Source organism: Saccopteryx bilineata, chromosome 6 (genome assembly GCF_036850765.1).
Source record: "Saccopteryx bilineata isolate mSacBil1 chromosome 6, mSacBil1_pri_phased_curated, whole genome shotgun sequence".
Classification (NCBI taxonomy): Eukaryota; Metazoa; Chordata; class Mammalia; order Chiroptera; family Emballonuridae; genus Saccopteryx; species Saccopteryx bilineata.
Window position 1 is genome coordinate 108,410,320 of NC_089495.1, and position 13,189 is coordinate 108,423,508.

A 13,189-nucleotide genomic window follows, 5' to 3' on the forward strand; every position below is an offset into this window, starting at 1 on the left:
GCAAAATGAGAAGGGAGTTGAAACCACGGAGAACAAAATAGATGGAAGGGCTGCAAAAAGCCAGGCAGCGTAGCGGAGTCAGAGCCGAGAAGAGCACACGGTTGCAGAAATCAGTGAGTCAGTGAGGTACTGTCTTAAAGGGGAGAGCTGAGGCGAGGAACAGAATCTAAGTGTTTACTGCAGAAGAAACAACAAACAAATAGAGAAGCAGGATTCTCCTGAACCCAATGTAGTTGTGAAAAGTAGTCATTACAGAGCTTAAAAAGTCACATATTTGCAGGGAATGCCCCATCTGCAAACAAGAGAGAGGAAAGCGGGTTTGGAAAAAAAACCATAGCTGCCTGACTTTATTGGCTGGGGAAAATTGATCTAAAACTCATGCACAAAAAAACCTGCTTCATAAAGAAGATTCCTACTGGGCTGGGATGTGGCCTTATAAATATTTAGTCCAAGACAAACTCATCTGCCTCAAAGGTGAGGCATCCAACAGAACCAACTCAAGTTATTGGAAGGATTCAAGAAATAAAACAGGAAAAGTGAGTGGCAGATAAAATGTTGCCAAAGAGCAGATGAAAATAGCAAAAAGTATTTTACTGCAAATGTAAAATATTTAATGAAGCAGTTACCTCTATGAAGCCTAGGTGCAAAAGCAAAGATGCAGGCCATTGATAGTGAGAGTGAGAACACACAATGTATGAACTGGTGAGATTGGGTAAAAATGGGAGAAAATACAAAACATCAAAGAAATAAGGGTAAATCTAAAGGGAAAACAGACAATAATAATAAAAGGACAGGAAGGAGCTGAGAGGATGAAAACAAGAAAACCAAACAAAATAAAATGGATATAAGAAAGATTTATTAAATGGGACATAAAAAGTGAGCATGATATTGATAGGAAAACGTGGTAATAATTGTGACATTTAAAAAATCAGTTACTTTTAAAATACTGAAGCAAAAATATGAAACAAAATATTAAAAAATAGACTCAAGCAACTTATTAAAAGATTTATACAATGTGACAATGTTAAATTTTCAATTCAAAGATGATTCAATTTTAGGAGGTCTATTTATGTGAATTCACCATATTAATGACTAAGAAAAAATATGTATCTATCTTTTTAGATGCCTAAAAATGCCTAGTAAAATGAATTTTCATTATTGATCTAAAAAAAATTAATGAAATAAGAATAGATTCGCCTGACCAGGTGGTGGTGCAGTGGATAGAGTGTTGGACTGGGACCTGGAGGACACAGTTTCGAGACCCTAAGGTTACCAGCTTGAGCCCAAGGTCGCTAGCTCAAGCAAGGGGTTACTCAGTCTGCAGTAGACCCACGGTCAAGGCACACATGAGAAAGCAATCAATGAACAACTAAGGTGCCGCAAAAAAGAATTGATGCTTCTCATCTCTCTCCCTTCTTGTCTGTCTGTCCCTATCTGTCTCTCTCTCTCTTTCTGTCTGTTACACACACACACACACACACAAAGGATAGATTCATACTTCCCTAATAAACCTAATTGAAAGTCAACATTATGTTTAAAGGAGAAATACCAATAGCATTCTTACTAAGTCAGGGATAAAGTGTAAATGTTATAAACAGAAAAGAGAGAAATTGAACAAACTGAAATTGAAAAAAATTATCATTCTTTGTAAATTATATACTTGAATACTTCAATAACCCAAGAGTATCACCTGAAAAGATTATAAAGATAAGAAGTCAGTAAGGTGGCTTAATATAAAAGTCAGTATATATTTTCAAAAGCTTTAATACATTCAAACAAGTAGTTAGAAGATATAAAAGATGAAAAGGCATTTTTACACTTTTACAACAAAAAAACTAGAATAATTGAGTATAAACCTAAAAAATATTCTATATTTATATGAGAAAAACTTTAAATTGATCCTGCAGTCTTCAATGTAAAAGCATACCATATTTTCAGGTAAAAGGAGTGAATATCACAAAGATGCTAAATCTACCTAAATTAGATCTCCTTGTGTGTAATTCCAATTAATGCCCTACCAAGACATTTTTGTAACTCAACAAGTTGATTCTAAAATTTATATGAGAAACTTAATTAGGAAGAATATTCATAAGAATTCTTTAAAACAAGAACAAAGCATACACTAGCCATCTCAGATATTAAAATGTATTTTTAACTTACAAAAACTGAGTGTGGTATTAAATAAATAAAGAATAGTAAAAATACTACAAATAGGCCCATATGCATACTAAAAGTATGTCATAAAAGTAGCATTTTTGAAATGAATTGAAAAAGAAAATACTTGGATCTTAAAAAAAAGAAATCCAAAGATGCTCAACCTTGCTCATTTCCTCAGGGTGCTGGAGCTATTTGGGAAAGTAATAACGGATCCTATTTTTACAGTTTTATCAATTTCCAAAGAATCTTACCTTTTACCACCACTATAATAAACATCAACCGAGAAAATGGTCCGTTTGGTTATATGTTTAGTTACAGCTACCAACCCCCATCAGAGTAATTGCCTACAAATTATTTGTCATATTTGTGCTAGTTTGAGGGTATAATGTGGGGTTTATTTTACTTCATTGTCAAACTACCATTTAAAATGCAATTTTAAAATGTTGAAACTGTCAGCGTCCCAGGCCAAAGCTCTATCCACTGCACCACCTGGTCAGGCTGTGTGTGTGTTTCTGATGCTCGTTAATCACAGGCAAATTAATAGACACCTTAGGTTAAGTTAATAAATCATCTTTGCAAATTTGGGCATCTTGAACTTTCAATCCAGCACTTCTTCAGTATGTGAGAGTGTTAGAAATTTCTCTGTAAATGAATTATTTTTGTCAAATGTTCGATTTAAAATACTTTTTGATGGTTGAAGAACTTAGAATGAATTTGTTCAACAAAATTCTTTGTGGAAAGATATATGCTAATAACTGATCACAAACATTAACTAATTGAATGACATAAGCCATGATATATAGTGTGAGGTTGTTAACTTCTGTTTTAGTTATTGATTTTTTAATTTTTAAATTTCTGATTTTTAATTGTTTTTTCCATTTTCTTCGCTCTGGTTTTTCTCCTCTTGGGGAGTCAGTCGTTGGTCTCTGTGGAACCAGGCCTTGTTGTGTTGGTGGGTGATTCAGTCTGGTCGGCCCTGCCCATGGCTGACGCTTCTGTTGCTTTTGTTGAGCTCCCAAGTGATCCCTTCTCGAGTGATCTGTGACTTCAGTCTCTTTTGTGCTTGTCGCTAGTGTTTTCAATTCTTTTTAATTCAGATCTTTCATAAAGAGTGTACTTTAATGATACCATTCACTTCTGCAATGTGAGCTTATTATTCTAATACTTTCAAAAAATTTGTTGAATAGAGATGAAAACAGACAAGGTAATTTTCCCATGAGCAGAAATTTAATTTTCCTCTAACATAAGACAAAGCTAATGGTCTAAAGCAGTCTTATCTCCTTAAATGTTTTTCTACCTTTGGATAAGGTAAAACAGGTCATGAACAGAGGGTGCTCTGTGTGTGACCAGTGTCTATGAGTTAGCAGCAAATTAGTAGACATTTTGTCTCTTGGAACTTCTGGTTTTATTTGATGAATGTATTCTAGCTACAATAGGGCCTCACAGACATTCAAATGGAACTTGTTGATCTGAGAAAGCATTAGAGATTCCTATGTAAACCTTTTTTATTTATTTTGTCATATGCTTAGTTTAAAAATACTTTTTCTGAGAGATAAAATGTCTTCCCTTTTTTTCTCTGTTCTGATCGGAATCAGCTGCAGTGTAGTCCCAGGCAGCGGAGTAAGGAACTCAGGGACTGCTCAGATCCAAAGCCATAGACAAAGCCTGCTCTGCATTGTTTCCTCGGGAACAAAAGAGAAAAACGGCCAGGATTTGGGAGCACTTTACCTTTTGTACATGTAATGTAATAGCAATCCACTTTTGGACACGCTGAGTGTTGAATCTTACTGCAGGTTTCAGGCTCCAAGTTAAACATTTGTTTGAACAGCTGGATATTTAAAAGGAAAACTTAAGTTTTAAGTTTTATTTAGGTCTCTCCTATTCAGTTCACTCCAGCTCTATGTGTCTAACATCAGGTACTTGATAAAGAATGCATGAGTGAGTATGTATCTTTTTATTATCTGCTGAAACATTAAAGAGGGTGCAAGCAGAGGTGAATTAAGGTTGGGTGAGGTCCCGAGCCCATAAGAAAATATTGGGCCCCTTTAAAAAAATTAGAGAGACTGGGAAAATAAAAATACATGTTAACCATATTTTTAAATAAATAAAAAATATTATGTACTATTAATGTTAAAATTGCACATATGAAACCAAACTTGATGTCATTAAAAAAAAAAAAAGTGTAGCCTGACCAGGTGGTGGCACAGTGTATAGAGCATCAGACAGGGATGTGGAGGACCCAGGTTGGAGACCCCGGGGTCACCAGCTTGAGCGTGGGATTATCTGGTTTGAGTAAGGTTCACCAGCTTGAGCCCAAGGTCGCTGGTTCAAACAAGGAGTCAAGCAAGATCTGCTGTAGGCCCCCCTCCCCCGCCCCGGTCAAGGCACATATGAGAACGCAATCAATGAACAACTAAGGAGCCGCAACAAAGAATTGATGTTTCTCATCTCTCTCCCTTCCTGTCTGTCTGTCCCTCTCTCTGACTCTCTCTGTCTCTGCCAAAAAAAGAAAAAAGAAAAAGTGTACAGTTGGGGTTTTGAGGGCCCTTCAGAAGTCGGGGCCCAGGGCGCGCGCTCGGAGCACTCACAATTAACTCTGCCTCTGGGAGCAAACCCGTGGCCAAGACCTGAAACCAGAGTTAGGCAGGGCTATGTCTGAAACCCAGTTCTCCAGCTTACTTTCTAGTGCCAGTAAAAGTGCATAATAGTAGTACCTACCTCTCATACCCTCTCAGGCTAGAGCACTTGGCTGGGGCTTGGCACATGACAAGTACCGAAGCAGTAGCCATGCTCCTGTTACCATATTTTTCTGTGCAATCATCTATGTTTCTACATTAAATGTTGACAGGATGTTGCTCCATTAGGTAGACATCAGGCTGAGACCAGCCCTTTCTGCCTTTAAACCAACTGGAGGGCCCCCCACCCCAGTTTTTGTGGGGGAAGTGAAACAAATTAAAATACTTTGAAGCTTTGCACTTGGAAACTGCAAAACAGATGCAGGAGCAGCGTCCACCTCTGCTTGAATGCACATTGTAATCAGCTTTCCGATGCCGCCTTCCAAGGATGAGTTAAGAGGATCATTGACATATCATCACATTCTGAAGTTAAACAGCCACAGGATATATGAACTCTCATCATGCAGCTAATTATTCCTGGATTTTTCTGTGCTCTCAAAACATATTTTATTTATGTAACCATCCCCTGGGAGCACTGGCTGCCTTTGTCCCCATGACATGGCCAGTGGTGTAAAACCTCTGCATCTGTCACATTTCTCCATGTGGAGCGTAATTGCCTGATTTCCATTTGAAAGTACAGCCCTGACATTACAACTACATAGACCCACCAATGATAACAATGACGTCCTGACACCTACAAGGGGATGGGGGTGTGGGGGGGAGCATGTTGCCAACTGAACCCTCGCCTTCAGACGGACCAGATCTGAATTTATAGTTGCGATAAAGTAGTCCTTGGGAACGACACCACCAACAAAGAAGAATAAAGAAAAAGAAACCAACAGATTAGCATTAGCGTGAGCCTGGTGGAGCCAGATGGCTCTCTGTGGCAATGGCGCTTTCCTGCTCTCTCCCGATAACCCTGACCGGCAGACAGCGAGCCCGCTGAGAAGGGAGAGATATGATCTTATTCCTCAGCCAGGCACATGCTTTGCCTTCTTTCTCTCACACACAACTAGAGCTGAAAGAAAGCTGGAAAAGAAGAAGGGGTGAAAAAGAAGAGGTGGGGGAGTTGGGTGGTTATAAAGAATGAGCCAGCCATAGCCAAGAAGAGGGCTGAGAGGCCAGCCCCTGGCCAGGCCCAAGCATTCAAAACCAGACTCAGATGTCCACCAAGGAAGGAAAAAGGGGACGCACAGGACCCCTCACATTCTCATCCCTTCTGCCCACATTCATGAATCTATATCCAGAGGGTTGGTGTGTTAGAGGTTGGGAGGTGAGGCAGCACTGGCTGTAAATGCCATGCAATTAAGCTCTGGACTCCTTTGGGGAAGGATGGTGGACAGTGTTTTCAAGTTCTTACTAATGAAAATCTCCATCTCTCTTCATGGGCTAGAGGCCTGTGAGTGTGCAGTAGCCTTTGGCCTGCTGGACCAGGTCCAAAGCCAGACTAGCCATCTGCTTGGATCAGAGTCTGCCATGTCTCTGGGCTGTGCCCTGGGATGGAGCGAGCTGAGGGGGCTGGAGCCAGATAGGGTTCTGGGTAAAATGAACCTAAGAGGTGTTTGGTGTGGGAAGGTTTCCCTCCTGGAAGATCCTAAGGCTGAAGTGGGGCTCAGCCTGGAGTCATTCTGCCTTTCCTACTGAGCAAGGCGTTCACTGCTCGTAAATAAAACTGTGTTCTCTGGAGAGATAGCCAGAGGTCTGGCTGATGGATATCAAGCAGACAGCAGAGGTTGGCGTTAGAGCATAGTGCTTGCAGAGGCGTGTAGAGGAGCAGGCATCATGAGCTGCTCTGCCCTTTGTGGACTCTTGCAGATCCCAGCTTGGCACAGGGGCTCCTGAGGGCTCTGGGAGTCCCGGGGGCTCACAGAGCACATTGGCAGCCTGGCTAGATTCCTGGGCACCTGAAGTTTGCCTCCACCAGTGTTTTCACTCCAAAGTAAATAGTTGGCTCCAGGGGGATACCAAGTGCAGGATGCAGTCATTCATTTATAGTGGGAAATGGTTATTACAATCATAGTAAACATTGAACGAACTCTTCTCCATTTTCAACTAGGAATAGGCACCTGCTTCACAATTTCTGGCAACTGGAGGTATGGCTGAGCACTAAACTGGCATATCCTACCGAGGCCAAGGAAGCAAAGCAAGCCAACGGCCAGGAGCTGAGGCCCCAGGTTCCTGCCCTTCTTCCAAAAACAACACAAAAAGCTGTCACTCCACCAAACAATTGTTCTGGTCTTCATCTCTTGGGCAATGCTACCACTTAACAAGGCTCATAGTCCTGGGCTGGGTTCTCACTCACAACTGACCTAAAGCGAAGGATTCTGAAGGAAAGCATACAGAGAAAGTCACAAGAATTGTGAACTGGATCATCTTTCCTGACTGGTTTAGCAGGGAGACTGCTTAATAGGAGCATCTAAAAAAATTAAAATTGCTGGCATTTAAAGAGGGCTTACTGAGTGTTGGTAGCTCTTTGTGATCCCCATGACACCCCTATGAGGCAGGTCCCCTGATCAGCCCCATTTTACAAAGGGGACACTGAGGCACAGAGATGTTAAGCAACTGTTTCAAACTCACAATCTAGTAAATGGTAGAGCCAGGATTTAAACCTGGTATCTGGCTCCAAGGTCCATACTTACAGGCTATCCTGCCTTCTTTGATGTTGTAATAACACAGGACAGCATGTGTCTTGCTTAAGCTATTCACCAGCACCAGTGTTGTGGTCTCAGGCCACTGAATATCACTGAGTTTCTGTTTTCTTATCTGTCAAGTATCTGGAAAGAGCTGTCTTATTACGAGGTCGCTGCCCGGAGCAGAAATAGTGTATAACATACATGCAAGGCCAATGCCTGGCATGTGGTTGATGGTCAATAAATGTTAGTAGTTCCTATTATTGTATCACATTAACCTCTGTCCTCTTGTATTTCAATGAATCCTCATCACCATCACCACCACCACCACCACCAATAATACGTATGTGAGGCAGGTGGAGCAGCTATCACTAACCCCATTTTATAGCAGGTGAAACTGAGATACCATGCCATTGGGCAGTGCAGTCTGGACAAGAACCACATCTGTTGACTCTGCACGTTGCTCTCAGTCTAATCCTGGTTGCTGTACCCTTGCGGAACTAGGGGCCACACCTGCCTATTTCTAGAGATAAGACACAGTCACTGTGTAGTAGGATGAAACAAGGAATTCGACTCTTCCCTCCTTCCGTTTACCTCCTGCTCCTGGGATGGCTGAGGACAGTCAGGTTCTGCCCATGCCCTTCTGGGAAGGGCTGAAAGTTAATGCCTCTGGGGTCAAGAAAGGTCCTAGCAAGCATGAATCACCAAATTTTGTGTGCCCTTAAGATTTTCTTTAATATATATATAACTTTTTTTCTCTCGCCGACACTGAGTGCAGAGTAGTCCACAGAGACTTCTCCACCCGCTGTCCCCACACCGCAGGCCTGGGAGACCGTTTCGGACCCTCTCCGCTGCAGGAGGCGCTCCTGCACCCGCGGCAGCGCAGGCGGGAAGCAGTGCGGAAGCTGCCTGGGCCCCGAGTCTGCGCTCCGCCCTGCTTCCGTCTAGGCCCTTACTGTGATTTTCACATTTTTCTCTCCGTTTTACTTTGAGCAGATCTCTGGGGAGTGCAGTTTTTGTTTTATTACTTCATGTAATTTTCAAGGCTGGGAACAAAAATTATTTCCTTCCACAAGCCCTGGCTGAGTGCCTTTCACATCCCGACTGTGTTATGGGGTGATTTATAAAACTGTGTGTCTAGGTCTCTTTTCTTCCCTCTCCCCAGTCCCATCATTATTTAAAACAGGACACTGCACATGAGGAACTCCGAGGTCAGGGTGTCCCCTGAAGGTGGCCACGGGGGCTTTTGCTCAGAGGCAGAGGTTTGGTGGAGCCACAATGGGAGCAAGAAAGACACTCCCTCCTGCTAGGAGACAACAGAACTGGCCCCAGCCGGACTTGTGATGTATGAGAACAATCAAGACTCAGAGTCTCAAAGGGCGGGGATCGGTTTTGACCTGGGGATGTGAAAGCACATTTCCCAAATTTGTTAGAATTGTGTTTCCTTCGTAAACTTTTATTCTCAAAGGGACAGTGAGGAAGAGACACAGCTTAAGAAGGTTTGAGCTGAGAAATGAAGAGAAGTTACTTTCTCTTTATCACCATAAAACTGAGTAGGGGAAAAATTAAGTCAAGGGGTTCACATTCCCTCTGTTACAACAGAGCACAGAAACCGGAGGGCAGAGTGTCATTAGGAAAGGGACGTGTCGTGGTTCGATCCGAAGACCGCGCTCCCTCAGCTGCCTCCATGGAATCCTGTCCAGCGGCTGGATTCCCCTCAGGTGCTGATTCGTCAGAAGCTGAAACAAGACAGAAAGAAGAGCAAATCAGTCAAGCCTCAGTCTGGCCTCTGCAGCTAGGGCGTTTCTGTCTGAGCCAGGCTCCAGGAAACAGTGTGGGCACTATGGGCTCCGCTTCCCACCTTCTGGGCAGGAGATCTTCACAGCCCCGGCCGCAAAGGCACATACACACTTCAATCTTGTTGCTATACTATTCTTTTCATCCCACGCTGTGACCTCTTGTCGGCCACATACCAATCTTTATGTGTGCGTAACTCACAGAACAGCACCACGCCTTCAGACTTGCTGCCCAGTGACTAGGAGGTCTGAGCGGCAGCGTCACTCAGGCTGAGGGTCGTCCCTAGCAGGGCCACAGCTCATCATCGCCCTCTCTGGGCCTCATTTGTCATCATCTGAAAAGTGGGGAAATAATGATTATACCTGCCTCCCAGAGTCATTGTGATAATTAAATTAGATGATTTATATAAAGTGATTAACACAGGGCCCCGCATAGAGTACAAAGTCAAAGATGCGTCGTCTCATTTCTCAGTATGGAAAGGAGCCCAGGGAGCAAGCCTGGGAGAAGCCACCTCGGGGACAGTGACACGGAAGGAGAGCAGGGAGAAGCGGACACAGGCCTGGACAGGAGACTCTGTCTTCATCCCCTGCTCCGTCTGCACTTTCATTTGGAAAGCTTAGCATCTAAGATTTTAAAGTCATATGTCATTCATGCTTTTTTATTTTTGTACGCTAAGCATTGTTCCAGAGACATTCAAATTCAGAGAGGCTCACATATGATATATATTTGAGGCTCTAGTGTCCTAGGAATCAGAAAATGTGAGAGAGGCTTCTATCTTTAGCTTTCTGTTCCCAAATGAAAGAATGGCTTCTTTTATTTTTTTTAAAGATTTTTTTTATTCATTATAGGGGGGGGGGAGAGAGAGAGAGAGAGAGAGAGAGAGAGAGAAGGGGGGAGGAGCAGGAAGCATCAACTCCCATATGTGCCTTGACTAGGCAAGCCCAGGGTTTTGAACTGGCAACCTCAGCGTTTCCAGGTTGACGCTTTATCCACTGCGCCACCCACAGGTCAGGCCTGGCTTCTTTTATTGTTAGGGGTCAGAGATTAACTTTGTCTAAAGATCAAAAGCAACGGGTAGTTTTCATCACAATTAGACTTAGACAAGCTCAATGTGCTAATAATGTACTAGTCAATAATGAACATAAGTAACGATACACATGTAGAAAAGTTTGGGCCACTGGACTTCTCCCCAGTCTCTTTCCAGTCTCAGACCCAAGATGAGGTGAGCACTTCAGAGGGGGATCCTCTGGGGAAGAAAGGAGTCATTCCTGGGACACGCAGAACCATGTCACCGGTAATGATTTACATAAAGTATTTAGCTCATGCATAAATTGGGGCTAAACTGGCAAGGAATCAAGGTTCATAAAAACCTTCAAATACATTTTTATAGGGTACGGACAAACTGGAGTCAACTGAGTGGGGGTGTTATTAGCTGCATTAATTTGGGCACTACAGCACACCCTTCCCGCCCCCCACACCCCAAAGACTGAATCGTGTTCAGCAAAATCTTTGGAAATTGTTAATCATTCAGATATGGAGTTTTGTTTTTGTTTTTTGTTTTGCTAGTTCTCTGCTCGTTTCATCACTCCAACTATGCTTTATTCCTTTCATTTGGAATTACAGAGTTTATTACAAGACTGTTTTTCTTTAAGATATAAGCAGTATTATAATTATAAAAGGAATTGAATTTTCAAAAGTGGAAACAGGCAGGATAAATGATAAGGAAGAATGGATGAAAAAGCTTGAGATCTGTATTGTTTTGGTATCATTGAAAATAGAGGAAAAAGGAGTTGATTACAGCTAAAAAAGATTTTTTTTTCTATTTAGAAGATATGGCTGTCTGCCTTCCAGACTATAAATGTTCCTCAGTACTCCATCTAACATCTCTCTGTGCCTCAGTTTCTCCAGATGTGAAAGGAGACTAAATAATACATCTACCTCCCACTCAACTCACAGAAATGTTAAAAGGACTTATGAGAGAAAAATATCCTCAGAATACTACTGTGATAACAGAACTTATTGGTGTCTTTGTAATCTTTGTAATTTAACCAAGTAGGTGGGTTATCCTAACAACAACAACAACAACAAAAAACCACAAAACAACCAGAAGGTTGGACTTGCCAAATTAAAAAAAAAAAAAAGGAAATATAGCAAAGGCACCTTTACCTGAACACATCAACATCACTCAGGGTCTGATTACAATGCTCTCCGTGGCCTGACAGCACCATGATTTCTCTGTAACCAAGATGAATAATCTATTTTCTGCCCTAAAACCTCTCACAAAGAATTCTGGAAGTAAACTCAACACTAGAATATATTTCTCATATCTCTTAGTCTCTACTTTATTTAACACTTCATGTTTTTCTTCCTTCTAATATCTCTTCTCAAAGACTTCTCACTTAGCTTTTTCTTTACGAACTCATTTCTCTTCCTTCCACCTGGCATTTTTCATTTTCTTGTTTGTATCTTATCTGTGGTCCTTCTTCTCCATTTCTGCTTCCATTTTTCTTGTACTTCTATTAAACTATTTTTCCTCCTTCCTTTTTCTCTCCTTGAGGAAAAGTCCCCTGATCAACATGGAGGAAAAATTGGCCCTGGCCGGTTGGCTCAGTGGTAGAGCGTCGGCCTGGCGTGCAAGGGGTCCCGGGTTCAATTCCCGGCCAGGGCACACAGGAGAAGCACCCATCTGCTTCTCCACCCCTCCCCCTCTCCTTTCTCTCTGTCTCTCTCTTCCCCTCCCGCAGTGAGGCTCCATTGGAGCAAGGATGGCCTGGGCGCTGGGGATGGCTCTTTGGCCTCTGCCCCAGGCGCTGGAGTGGCTCTGGTCGCGACAGAGCGGCACCCCGGAGGGGCAGAGTATCGCCCCCTGGTGGGCAGAACGTCGCCCCCTGGTGGGCGTGCCGGGTGGATCCTGGTCGGGCGCATGCGGGAGTCTGTCTGACTGTCTCTCCCCGTTTCCAGCTTCGGAAAGGTGCAAAGAAAAAAACATGGAGGAAAAATTGATGAGCCAGGCTTGTGTTGGGAAGAGAACTGAGATGGCATCTTGCAAGCTGGACAGGACAAGTCTGCCTCCATCAGTGTGAGTCATGACACTGACGATTCAAAGAAGACTTGGCCAGCACAGGTTTGCAAGACCCATGAATTGCAAGGCCCTTGAAATATCTACAGGTATATATTTGACATTTTAATCCAATTCCACAATCCAGATGGTGGAAGAATTTCTATTTTCCTATAGTAAATGTTCATTATTGAACATTTGTTCATTATAGAAAAATGTATAATTCTAGTTAATTGAGTTTTCTGATTGAGTATTGAAATGTACATCATCCATAGATGACTAATATCTAGACGCTCAGAATAATCTAAATACCAAAGCTAAATTGAACAAAATTAACCTTTCTTGGAAGCTTCAGAGGAAACGTCAGGACTCACAGAACAGCAGGGTCATTGCAGACGTGTTGGAAATGTGCAGACGTACAAGATCCTTGGGTGTTTCCGTTGTTATGATGTAAATATGGCTTTGGGTGTGTGACAGCATGAGCTACATGGGACGTGCATGTGTACCATGGGGAACATATCTCTTCTTAAAATTTCCCTCCTCTGGTTTTAAATGTGTTTAAATGGTCAAAAGAAAGAAATTTATGATCTGCCAAGTTATAAAACAGTGTATGTATGACAATCCCCATTTTGTAAGAAAAGTATATATGTATATGCATAAGCACCCACACTCACACACACAAGTCTGGGGAGACAGGCACCAAAATTGTGATAGCAGTCTTCCTGGGTAATGGAATTACAGATGTTTTTGTTGTCTTTTCTTGGTTTATCTGTACTTTCTGGTTTCAAAAAATAATAATATTTAAATGTTACCTCTGTAGTATAAATGAATGAATGAATAAGTCATTTATAGTTAGACAAACCAATGCAGTT